Here is a 13,372-nt window from a genome sequence, read left to right as displayed (position 1 = left end):
TATAGATCCTGTCTTCTGTTTTATGAATGGGGATAGGAAGACATTAGTGATGTCTATTAGCACATCATACCAACCATTCTGCTGTCTTTGTTCACAGAGTACAGGTCCATGTCTGATGAAGCCTGGAGACTCTGTTATGGACCTTGTTTATTCCTGGATTACTATCTCTTACTTTTAGAGAAAGAAATTCATGTAAAGTGACACAATAAAGAAGAATCAGTTAAAGATATTCCATAGATGGAGCCTTCCTTTAAGAATATGGTGCCTGTTTAATTCTGTGTGGGAAGTGTTGTGCCACATATTATAGCGTAGTGTTAACATGAATACAGATTATACCAGCAGATATGTGTTATGTCGATGAATTTGATTACACTTACACTTTCACATCGATATCTTATCATGTTCATTGGGATTGTATCAAATCTCTCATGACAGAATTACACTGCTTCCAAATATAGGTCATTCTTTGTAAAGAATTTATATAGTAGAAAATAATAATGGCCAGTATTATCATTCTCTTTTATGTCAGGATCTTATTTTTCTCCTTCAGAAGAATACTGGTTATTCATGGACAGGTTTCCTTTGAATGTGACCCATATAAGTATGGCTTTTTGAAACAGTTCTTGAATATGTCTGTATGATATTTCAATAAAATGGTTTTAAAATAAATACTACAATCCTCAAGCCTGGATAAACATTGAGGTTTTATCCTGACATGAACACGTGTTTGGAGAACAGAAGGTTTCTGCCTTTGAGGATTTCTTTTAAACCTGCACTTGTGGTGAAGACACGGCATGAACACGGCTGAGTAGCATTGATTTAGGAGCTTTAACATATGATCGCTTCACTATTCCCACATTATTTTCCAGCCCGGTATGATGTCTCACGCAGCGAAGATTTCCACGCTTAAAAAAGATTTAACGTGAAATATGCTGTTCTAGTGTTATGCGCTCAGCCAGCATCAAGGAAAATCAATGGGCGGCTCACAGAGTCAATGTCATTCAAGTTGTTTATGGAACTAAAAAATATAATCCTATAAAAGTAGACACTTTTTTTAGAAAAAAAATTAAATTGGAAAGTAAATAATAAATTGACCTTCTGATACTTGAAAATATTCAAATGTCAATATTTGGAAATTCCCTATATTAATAGATTGTATATGTAGCATTTAATGCATTACAAAAAATTGATCCTTTCTTCGCAAATCCTAGTGGCGGTAATTAGACTGGCAAATATTATTTTGAAATATATTTTTTAATTAGTTATCATTTATTTGCAGTTTCCCCTAAAATGAGAGGGCCAATTGACTAAGAATGGCACTAATAAAGGGGAAAAAGTGGTTTCCTAGATTCCAATACAAAGATGAGTAGAGGGTAGGCTTACTTCAGTGGTGGCCATGTAAATGGTGATTGACATCAGCACTGGAATGGTGAATTAAAAACAAATGCCTCGGGCAGGAAAGTATGGAGACATTAATCTGTTTATATTATTTATGTTGAAAAATCCCTTCAACATGAAGAATATACTTGTGGTATTATATTTTGTTATATTGTCCTCCCAAATCCCCATCATAAACACCTCCTCCTCTCATATCTTCTCTGTTATTGTATCCTCCTCCAAATGACCTCAATCACGGCCTTCTTCTTCTTTTCTGACCTCCTCCTCACTATCCCATATGCATTCCATCAATGCCCCCTACCCACTTCATCAATTCCTTTTCCTTCATTTCCTCCTTATGCTTCCCCAACACAGACTCCACCCCTACATACTCCATTAATAACTATCTCCACCCTCTTTCATGCCCCTTTATTATAACCTCTTCCTGCACCCTACTATATCATCCATCACTGCCTTCTACTAAATTCTTCCTACTCCTCACTGCCTCTTCTTGCCCTCTTCATCATCTATAATCTATAACCTATCACTTAGGTCTCACAGGTCTCACACAGCAAGCTCCCACATAGAAAGGACAGCACATAGAAACCCCCACAGGTTTGTTCTCCCCTACTCACAGTGTGCAGTCCTGTTAACATTGTCTGGCTGATTTACAATGGATTAGCCAATATATTTCTATATAGAAATTCATCTGCTATAATGTCACTTGCAGCAGGACTTGTTGTCAGGTTCCTCAGTACACTTACTGTTTGCCACCCCTTCTCTGGGTTCTTCTGCGCCTCATGATAGATGTGGCCCTACTGCTGTACTGGAATCTAAGGCTGCGGGTATGTTTTAAGGCAACTGGTTTAGAGCACAACGAAGCCCTAATCTTTGTGTGAAAAAATTATCTTTGTGTAAAAAATATATGGCCAGTTTTGAAGAAATTTGTCATATTTGAATAAAGTCAAATATATTTCTGGGAAATACAATTCATCCCTTATGTAAATTGGGGATAAATAGTAGATCATAACATAATATGAGATTACATATCTCCAGGGTCAATGTTCCAGGGTTATTTTGCCTGAGGCAAAAATTGGAAATGCTGCCCCCCACCCCTCAATGATGCTACCTCACACACTAGTAATCAGTCAATGAGACTGACATTAGTAACATTTAGTATCTAGTACCTTACCGGTGATGATCTGCTCCATTGGCAAAAGGACATCCTTTACGATTTCTCCCAGCCATGGTTTATCACTGCTGAATTCACAGTCAAATTTCGTCAGCTCCATGCGTCACAACTCGCCATGGCGCCCCTAGAAAAACCACAGTCACTTACAGTCTAATGGATTGTGTTCCTAAATATATATATATTACCATCACAAAACGAATGAACACACTATTCCCCCCATAAAACATCACTTTTATAGTCCCCAAATAAATTATAGTATCTACAGCACCTATAATATATTATATATAACATACCCCCTGAACTATAGCACCTAGCTATTTTATATATATATACCTGTTTTATTTATATACAGTTCCCCTAATATATTTATAAAAAGCCCCCATATACATACTCCCAAATTATGTTATATACAATACTCCATATAAGGCCACCCTGTTTAATTAAAATCCATCCCATATATATAGATCCCCCATAGACAGTATAAAGTTCCACATCGCACACAGTATATACAGCCTCCATCAGCAGCACATGGTCCCCAACCAGTATACACGCCCCGCTAAGTATACACGCCCTCCCCCCAGTATAAACGCCCTCCCTTCAGTATACACAGCCTTCCCCAGTACACACAGCTTTCCCCGAGTATACACAGCCTTCCCATAGTATATGCAGCCCCCGTATATACAGCCTCCCCCTAGTATACAAAGCCTCCACCCAGTAAACACAGCCTCCCCAGTAAAATCATATACAGCCATGACACCACAAAAAATAATAAAGCTGGTACTTCCCTCCAGCCCCGGCGCTCCTTAGTAGCTCTTCGTCCTCTTCTCCAAATGGCAGCCACGTTGTCTGTAGTGAAACAGGTCGACGTGTGTTATCATGTCACACTGGTCTGTGTCCTGCAGGCGATGTAAGTGATTTTTTTTTAGCAATTTGCTACCAGAGGTAGGGACTTCATCCCGTCTCATGGCTGATACAGCCCTGCATATGCCTACACCCATATCTGAAGGGAAAACATATTCTGGAGTCCTACTGTAGCTTTTAAGTTTTTTAAGTGATCCCTGATGGTGGCGTTCCATTAATAAACAACTAATTTTTTATCCTGTGAGGAGGGTAGAAATGATGCATGTAGGTAAACTTCTTTACACACAGAAACCAAAGGGATTCAAATATAGTGATGAGCAGAACAAGAGAACTTTGGGTTCAGATCTGAACCACAATGGTGTGACACCAATTGCAAGTGTGAACTGTTTAAATGCTGCCACCAAAGTTTAAATGCCACCGGCAAAGTGATTTGGGGGGTGGAGATTTCTGCACGCTTCCATTTTAGGTAGGATCATCGCTCCCCATGATATCAAAATTTCGGAATGCAGTGTGGATGACATCTAAGTGCCGATGTGCACTTGCCGGATCAAGTTAAATGGCTCTGCCAACTTTGTCTGCTGCATTGTTTTTTCATTCAGATCATTTTTATTGAAATATTTTGTGTTCTACAAACATATAAACATGCATAGCAGGGTGCAGAAAGCATAACCAGGAATTCAGCAGATTGTTGTGATAGAGCTGTGCTAAAAATCGTGTGAATACCAGCTGCCTCCCATCTACCAAAGTCTGCCAGGCTTTGCCCCATAAGGGCGTAAACATATTACAACCCTCTATCCTCCAGACCTTTAGCAGTAGGGACACTGTAGTTATCTGGGAGTCGACCATGGGCCCCAATTTCCAACAGATACATGGGAGGCCTGCCCCATAATAGAACAAAAGTTTTTCAGATGAATAAATGCTACGCCTCTGACACCAGGCCTTCAGATGCTGCAACTGGGCTTCGAGGAAATACAGCCATAAGTTTCAGACTACCAAACCCCCTTGATCTATGTCTATTTACATTCACTGACACCCAAACTGGGGAATTGTGTAATACATACAAAAATTGTGGCAGGAGCACCATTTTAGTAAGGTTAGCTCTTTTAACAATTGATATTGGGAGTTCTACTTTATAGGTGGCCCTTTCTATTAGTGGAAGTTGGTTCAGAGTTATGGTATTGCCTACCTGAGCAGATACCCAGATTCAAAGGTATTTTAAAGTGGACACTACCTTAACTAAGCCCAGAACCTCTCCGACTGTGACCAGCAGTGGGTCCATTGGAAAGAGAACTCATTTATTTCAGTTTATAGAAAAAACAGAATGCTGGCCAAATTGTGCGAGGAGGTCCATGACCTGGGGCATGGAGGTATGGACCTCCCTCAAAAATAGGAGAGTGTCATCGCCACCTCTATGTTGCCATATCTGAACCCCAGAATACAGTCCGACACCTGAATCAAGAAAACCAGCGGCTCCATGCTAATTCTGTTCTGTCAAGAGATCTTGAAAAGTTAGTCTGCTAGAACCTTTTTCCGCTTTTCCTTATCTATCAGCTATATGTGTGAGTACTTAACTGAGGCTGATGTAGACACCATGCTTCGTAGAGGAAGAGCAACATTAATAAGCAACATAAATTTAATAAAGTATGTAACAACATTTACTCTTTTCACCTGCACTATTTCTAAAAGAAAAAAATATTGCAAATATTTGGTTATGCTTCAATTATTTAGACCCTTTTAAGCGATGTCTCTATTTCTCAATTTTAAATTATAGACCTTAATGGTATTTGAGAAAATTAATTAAACCTCCTTCCAAAATGACAAAAATGAGACAGGTTAACTAGCAGAAATAATAATACATGTCCCCAAGAGTCTTTATCCAAGGTCATGTCAGGTAATGAATCATTGATACCAAAAGTCCGCCCACTTAGCCCACACTTTGTTGTGGCAGGCTGACAGACCCAACACAGTGCTGATCAGACCTTCCATCTCTCTACTCTGCAAAAATTCTTGAATAATTAATCTCATATTGGGGGCTTCTATCAACTTCCATTTTCTGGCTTCTTATAAATCTAGATGCCTTGGTACTCAATTCATAAGCCATATTTCATCGTATCATAGTATAAAATAGTATCATATAATGCCTGAAAAGTCCATCAAGTCCAACCTTTAACAATTAAATAAATGTTTTATCCCTATAACCCGTGGTATTTTTTCTCTCCAGAAAGTCATCCAGACCCCTCTTGAACATGTACATAGAGTCCTCCATAACAACCTCCTACGGCAGAGAGTTCCACGGTCTCACTGCTCTTACTGTAAAGAACCTTTTTCTATGTTGATGGTAGAATCGCCTCTCCTCTAGGCGTAGAGGATGCCCCTTTTGCTGGTCACAGACCTAGGTATAAAAAGATCTCTGGATAGATCCTTGTACTGTCCGTTCAGGTATTTGTACATTGTAATGAGGTCTCCTCTCAGTCGTCTTTTTTCTAAACTGAATAATCCCAAATTTTGTAATCTGTCATTGTATTCTAGTCCACCCAATCCCCTAATAATCTTGGTTGCTCTCCTCTGCACCCGTTTCAGTTCTACTACGTCCTTTTTATACACTAGGGCCCAAAACTGTACACAATATTCCATGTGTGGTCTGACCAGGGATTTGTATAAGGGCAAAACTTTGGGGCACATTTACTTACCGGTCCGAGTCGGGATACCCAATCCGGATGAACTGTGCCACAATCCACGTAGATCATGCGCACTATATCCTGCATGTGTTACTCCCTGCTCAAGTCCACTGGAGTTCACCTTCTTCTTCCTGGTGTATGTAAGTGCATGTCTTGCGACACAATTTAAAAGCTTAATCCGAATCAGTCGGATCGTCCGACAGCCCGACCCCCAATAAAGCCGCTGCCGATGTGCCAAAACCGATTGCGTGTGACACAAACCCCTTTTAAATGCGGCCCAAATCGGAATACCCGACGAAAGTGCGGTCCGCGGACCCTTAGTAAATGAGTCCCTATGTCTTTATCACGAGAATCAATTCTTCTCTTGATACATCCCATGTAAGTTCAAGACTGGATCTGGGAGACGCTGTGGATGTTGTATATCTGGACTTTTCAAAGGCATTTGACACTGTGCCACATAAAAGGTTGGTATATAAAATGAGACTGCCGGGAATAGGAGAAAATCTGTGTATTTGGGTAAGTAATTGGCTTAGTGATAGAAAACAGAGGGTTGTCATTAATGGCACATTCTCAGATTGGGTTGATGTTACCAGTGGAGTGCCACCGGGGTCAGTATTGGGGCCACTTCTTTTTAATATTTTTATTAATGACCTTGTAGTGGGTTTACACAGTCAAGTTTCAATATTTGCAGATGATACTAAGCTGTGTAAAGTAATAAATACTGAGGTCGATAGTTTAGCATTACAGAGGGATTTGTGGAAGCTTGAGGAGTGGGCAGAGAAATGGTTGATGGGGTTTAATGTGGATAAATGTAAAGTTATGCACTTGGGCCATGGAAACAAAAAGTATAATTATGTTCTAAACGGTCAATTACTTAGTAAAACTGGAGCTGAAAAGGACTTGGGGGTATTGGTGGATGGTAAACTTAATTTTAGTGACCAGAGCCAGGCGGCTGCTGCTAAAGCAAATAAAATTATGGGATGTATCAAGAGAGGAATAAATTCTCATGATAAAGACATAGTTTTGCCCTTATACAAATCCCTGTCAGACTACACATGGAATATTGTGTACAGTTTTGGGCACCAGTGTATAAAAAAGATATAGTAGAGCTGGAACGGGTGCAGAGGAGAGCAACCAGGATTATTAGGGGAATAGGGGAACTAGAATACACTGACAGATTACAAAATTTGGGATTATTCAGTTTAGAAAAAAGACAACTGAGGGGAGACCTCATTACAATGTACAAATACCTGAACGAACAGTACAAGGATCTCTCCAAAGATCTTTTTATACCTAGGCCTGTGACCAGGACAAGGGGGCATCCTCTACGGCTAGAGGAGAGGCGATTTTGCCATCAACATAGACAAAGGTTCTTTACTTTAAGAGCAGTGAGACTGTGGAACTCTCTGCCGCAGGAGGTTGTTATGGCGGACTCTATGTAAATGTTCAAGAGAGGCCTGGATGCCTTTCTAGAGAGAAAAAATACCACGGGTTATGGGGATAAAACATTTATTTAATTCTTAAATGTTGGACTTGATGGACTTGCGTCTTTTTCCAGCCTTATATACTATGATACTATGATTTTATTTGCTTTAGCAAATCTGGTCTGGTCACTAAAATTAAGTTTACCATCAACCAATACCCCCAAGTCTCTTTCAGCTCCAGTTTTGCCAAGTAATTGACTGTTTAGAACATAATTATACTTTTTGTTTCCATGGCCCAAGTGCATAACTTTACATTTATCTACATTAAGCCTCATCAACCATTTCTCTGCCCACTCCTCAAGCTTCCACAAATCTGCAGTGTTCAACAGTATTTATTACTTTACACAGCTTAGGCACAACTGCAAATATCTAAACTTGACTGTGTCAACACAATCTGAGAATGTGCCATTAATGACAACCCTCTGTTTTTATCACTAAGCCAATTACTTACCCAAATACACAAATTTTCCCCTAGTCCCAGCAGTCTCATTTTATGTACCAACCTTTCATGCGGCACAGTGTCAAATGCCTTTGAAAAGTCCAGATATACAATATCCACAGCGTCCCCCAGATCCAGTCTGGAACTTACTTCCGAGTAGAAGCCAATCAGATTAGTCTGACAGGACCTATCTCTCATAAACCCAGGCTGATAATGGGTTATAAGGTTATGTACAGTGAGATACTCCAGGATAGCATCTCTAACAAACCCCTCAAATATTTTCCCCACCACAGAAGTTAGACTCACAGGTCTGTAGTTTCCAGGATCGCTTTTTGATACTTTTTTGTATATTGGTACCACATTTGCTATGCGCCAGTCCTGTGGAACATAACCAGTCCTCAGTGAATCTTCAAATATTAAGAATAACGGTCTGTCTATCACGGTAAAGAGCTCATGTAGAACCCGGGTGTGTATGGTTGCCCCTCCACTATTACAACGATATTATGATCACTTTTGCCCAGGTTCCCCCAACCTGTAATTTTGATACCCTGTCAGGTCTGTTGGTTAGGATAAGGTCCAGCAGTGCCCCCCCCTCTTGTTGGCTCCGGGACTAGGTGCAACAGGTAATTGTCTTTTGTTGTCGACAAAAACCTGCTACCTTTGAAGGACCTGCAGCTTTCTGCCCCCCAGTCAATATCTGGTTAATTGAAGTCCCCCATGATAAGTACTTCACCATGCTTTGAAGTCGCATCCATTTAATTTATCAGCATTTCCTCTGCTGCCTCTATTATATTTGGAGCCTTATAACAAACCCCTAGTAGTATTTTATTATTCTTTTTCCCTCCCCTTATCTCCACCCATAGGGACTCCACATTTTCAATTGTGTGTCCAATGTCATCTCGCAGGACAGGCTTGAGGCAGGATTTCACATATAAACAAACCGAGCCACTTATTTACTTATTTAAGGACCTTCCACCTACCTCTTACTTTGTCATTAGTGCCAATGTGGACCATGACCGCTGGTTCCTCACCAGCCCCTCCCAGTAATCTGTCAACCCGATCCGCAACATGCCGAACCCGAGCACCCCGCAAAAAACACACTGTTCACAGAAATAGAGAAAATGTATCAACTCCTGCATTGCATCCACTCCCCATAGGTTTCTATTGCTCCCATCTGACCAGTATATTGAAGGAGGGAGCAGTATGGAAAGATGGAAAGCAGGATAGAAAGACGTAGCTTGACTCCATCTACCAGTATACATCAATGAATATGCTCAATGTATACGCCGGGAGCTTTCTGGACATATATGCTGAGCATATACAGAAAACTTAATGTAAACATTACCAGCATAATGAAAGCATCACCACAGGTACAGTAGCCACAGAGGTCCGTCTAAAACTAGGAGTTGGACAAACAGGGGGTGATTGTATATATATATATATATATATATATATAACTGTCAAACTGTCAAGCACAGCATAGCAAATTTAATTTATTATATTACAATTGATTACGGGTTCTGTTATGACTCCTGTTATTTCATGGGACAAATGTTATCTGTGGTACAAATTGTGCTTTCTATTGGCACCATATACTATTCTGTGCCATGTAATAAGGAGCTGAAAGGAAATTCAAAATGTGGTGGAACTAGCAATAAAATGCAATTTTGCTATTTTCTTATGTGTTTTTTTTAATGACTTTCACTGTGCAGTCCAGATGACACCTCTTCTTTATACTGTGGGTCAGTATGATTGTGGAGATAACAAAGTTATATAGTTTGGTTATGTCTTAATACCTTTAACCCCTTAACGCTCTGCGCCGTAGCTCTACGGCACAGAGGTATAAGGGATGTATGAAGAGGGCTCACGGGCTGAGTTCTCTTCATACAAAGGTGGGTGTTTTTGCATATTGCAGAAAACCCCCACCGCTAATAACCGCGGTTGGTGCTTGCACCGATCGCGGGTATTAACCCCTCTGTTGCCGCCGGCAAATTTACCGGCGGCATTTAAAAGACGGCGCCGCGCGGGCGCCGCCATCTTTGTTACGATCGCCGCGCCCCCGAACGTCATCAGGGGGCGGCGATCAGTTGCCATGGTAGCCTCGGGTCTTCGTTTGACCCGAGGATACATGGCTTCTGCATATTCATTACAATGAGCCAGTGGCTCATTGTAATGTATAGTGTGCAAAAATGCCATATATTGCAATACGGTAGTATTGTAGTATATGGTAGGAGTGATCTGACCATCTAGGGTTAATGTACCCTAGATGGTCTAAAAAATAGTGAAAAAAAAAAAGAAAAAAAAAAGTTTAAAAAATAAAAAAAATTAATAAAATATTAAAAGTTCAAATCACCCCCCTTTCCCTAAAACGGATATAAAACATAATAAACAGTAAAAATCACAAACATATTAGGTATCGCCGCATCCCAAAATGCCCGATCTATCAAAATATAAAAACGGTTACGGGCGGCGGTGACCTCCGAGGCGGGAAATGGCGCCCAAATGTCCGAAATGCGACTTTTACACATTTTTACATAACATAAAAAATAAAATAAAAAATGATCAAAATGTCGAACAGACCTCAAAATGGTAGCAATGAAAACGTCGCCTCATTTCGCAAAAAATGACCCCTCACACATCTCCGTGCACCAAAGTATGAAAAAGTTATTGTCAGTTAGTGTCAGAAGATGGCAAAAAAATGTTTTTCTTTTTTGTACACATTCGTTTAATTTTTGAAAATGTATTAAAACACAATAAAACCTTTATAAATTTGGTATCACCGCGATTGCACCGAACCAAAAAATAAAGTAGGCATGTTATTTGGAGCGAAGAGTGAAAGTCGTAAAAACTGAGCCCACAAGAATTTTTTCCACATTTGGAATTTTTTTTCAGCTTCGCAGTACACAGCATGTAAAAATAAATAACATAATGGGAAAGTAAAATTTGTTCCGCACAAACTAAGCCCTCACACAGGTCTGTACACGTAAAAATGGATTTTTGAAGTTGGAGAGCGAGAAATGAGCCGAAAAACCCTGCGTCCTTAAGGGGTTAAACAAATTCTAAAACTTTGAATTAAAAAAGTTTTGTGTCGCCATATTTTGATAGCCATAACATTTTCATACTTTGGTTTACAGAGCTGGGCAAGCTGTATTTTTTGGAAGATGGCACAACATTTTCAGTGATACAAATTGAATAACTGTACAATCTTTTGGTCACTCACATATTTATTGGAGGAAAAATGGAGGGGGAGATTCTAATTTACATTTTTTCATATTTATTTAAACTATTTTAGCAATTTTACTATTATTTTAGGCCACTTAGGGTACTTGAGCCTACAAGGACCGATCACTTATACAGTATTGGGATATAATGTGAATATACTACTTCTCATACAGTCTGCCTTTGGCTTTTAGTTAAAAAAACGAACTCACCTCCGCTCCTCTTCATTCTGATCCCGACACAGTCCTCCACTAAGCTCGACAAGCCGGGATCACCTAGAAAAGAAAGTTATAAAAAGCAGCACATAGGATGGGGACAAGATGTCCGGTGCTCGGGGTTGTTAATTATGTATGTCTCTGCACCTTCCTCTCCCAGCATGAGAGAGGGAGGTGAAGTCACGTGAGAGGAGTGAAATTGGGGTGAGGTGGCGAGGGCGTGCCTATTTAGCAGTCTGAGGGCAGGACATCCTGGTAAGTCAAGCTTAGCAGAGGATAGCACAAGATTCGAAATGGAGAGGAGCGTAGGTGAGTATCCTTAGATGGGCTTTTGTTTTTTTTAAGTGGTTGATTTCGTTTCACTGGCAACACCAATCGTGGCAGTTACCAGCGGGTGTCTGCTGTGACCCCTCTCAATTTACCAATGACATGGACTAACCCGTTAATTTACATGGGCCGGTCATCAAGGTGTAAAAGGTCATCTTTTTTCTGAACCAATTTAAGTATTGTTATGTGCTTACAAAAGAGTTCAGCAGTATTTTAAAGGGCACATTAAAGTTAGGGTACTCTACTACAGATTTCTCACACATGCAACATGAAAATTGTTGCTTCATGAAAGATGAAGTAAATGATTATGGTCATGGAACAATAGTTTGTGTAAAGAAAGGTTTTTGAAGGTTTTATAATTTGGAATTTTTACAAAAGTCATATTTACAGAGAAAAAAACAAAGCAGAAAAAAGTGAAGTGACCTGAATTCCCTTAGCAGGACAGCATGACAGCTGTCAAATGGCTGGCCTGGATCAAGCTAACAGAAACTTAAAGAAAACCTACCATTTGATTTGATACATTATGAAGCAAACATACCTTGGGAATGCTGTAGCTACACTGATGTAGGATCATATCTTGTTTAACCCCTTAACGACTTGGCCTTTTTTAGTTTTTTCACTTCCATTTTTCACTCCCCACCTTCAAAAATCTATAACTTTTTTATTTTTCCACATAAAGAGCTGTGTTATGGCTTATTTTCTGTGTAACAAATTGCACTTCGTAGTGACGGTATTTAATATTCCATGGTGCGTACTGGGAAGCAGGAAAAAAAATCCAAATGCAGTGAAAATGGTGAAAAAACACATTTGCGACGTATTCTTGTGGGCTTGGATTTTACAGCTTTCACTGTGTGCCCCAAATGACATGTCTACTTTATTCTTTGGGTTGCTACGATTATGTGGATACCAAATTTGTATAGGTTTTATAATGTTTTCATACATTTAAAAAAATTAAAACCTCCTGTACAAAAAATTTTTTGGGGATTTTGCCGTCTTCTGGCGGCAATAACTTTTTCATACTTTGGTGTACGGAGCTGTGGGTGGTGTCATTTTTTGCGACTTTTGATGGCGTTTTCATTGCTATCATTTTTAGGACTGTGTGACCTTTTGATCACTTTTTATTAATCTTTTTATATTTTCCAAAATGGCAAAAAAATGTCATTTTTGAATTTGGACGCTATTTTCCGTTACGGGGTTAAACGCAGCGATATTACACCGTTATTATATTTTGATAGATCGTACATTTTCGGACGTGGCGATACCTAATGTGTTTATGATTTTTACTGTTTATTAATATTAATATCAGTTCTAGGGAAAGGGGGGTGATTTGAATTTTTAGTTTTTTTTATTATAATTTAACCCTAGGTTGTCTGATCGATCCTACCATATACTGCCATACTGCAATATGGCAGTATATGGGGATTTTACTCCTCATTCATTACAATGTGCTGATAGCACATTGTAATGAATGGGTTAAAAACGAGACAGCTTTGGGCCTCCGTGAGGCCCGAAGCTGTCATGGCAACGGATCACCTCTCCCCGTGACGTCATCGGGGAGCGATGATCCGCGACAAGATGGC

The sequence above is a fragment of the Engystomops pustulosus genome, chromosome 4 (genome assembly GCF_040894005.1).
Source record: "Engystomops pustulosus chromosome 4, aEngPut4.maternal, whole genome shotgun sequence".
Classification (NCBI taxonomy): Eukaryota; Metazoa; Chordata; class Amphibia; order Anura; family Leptodactylidae; genus Engystomops; species Engystomops pustulosus.
The sequence above is the reverse complement of the archived record's forward strand: the minus strand, read 5'-3'. Positions refer to the sequence as shown.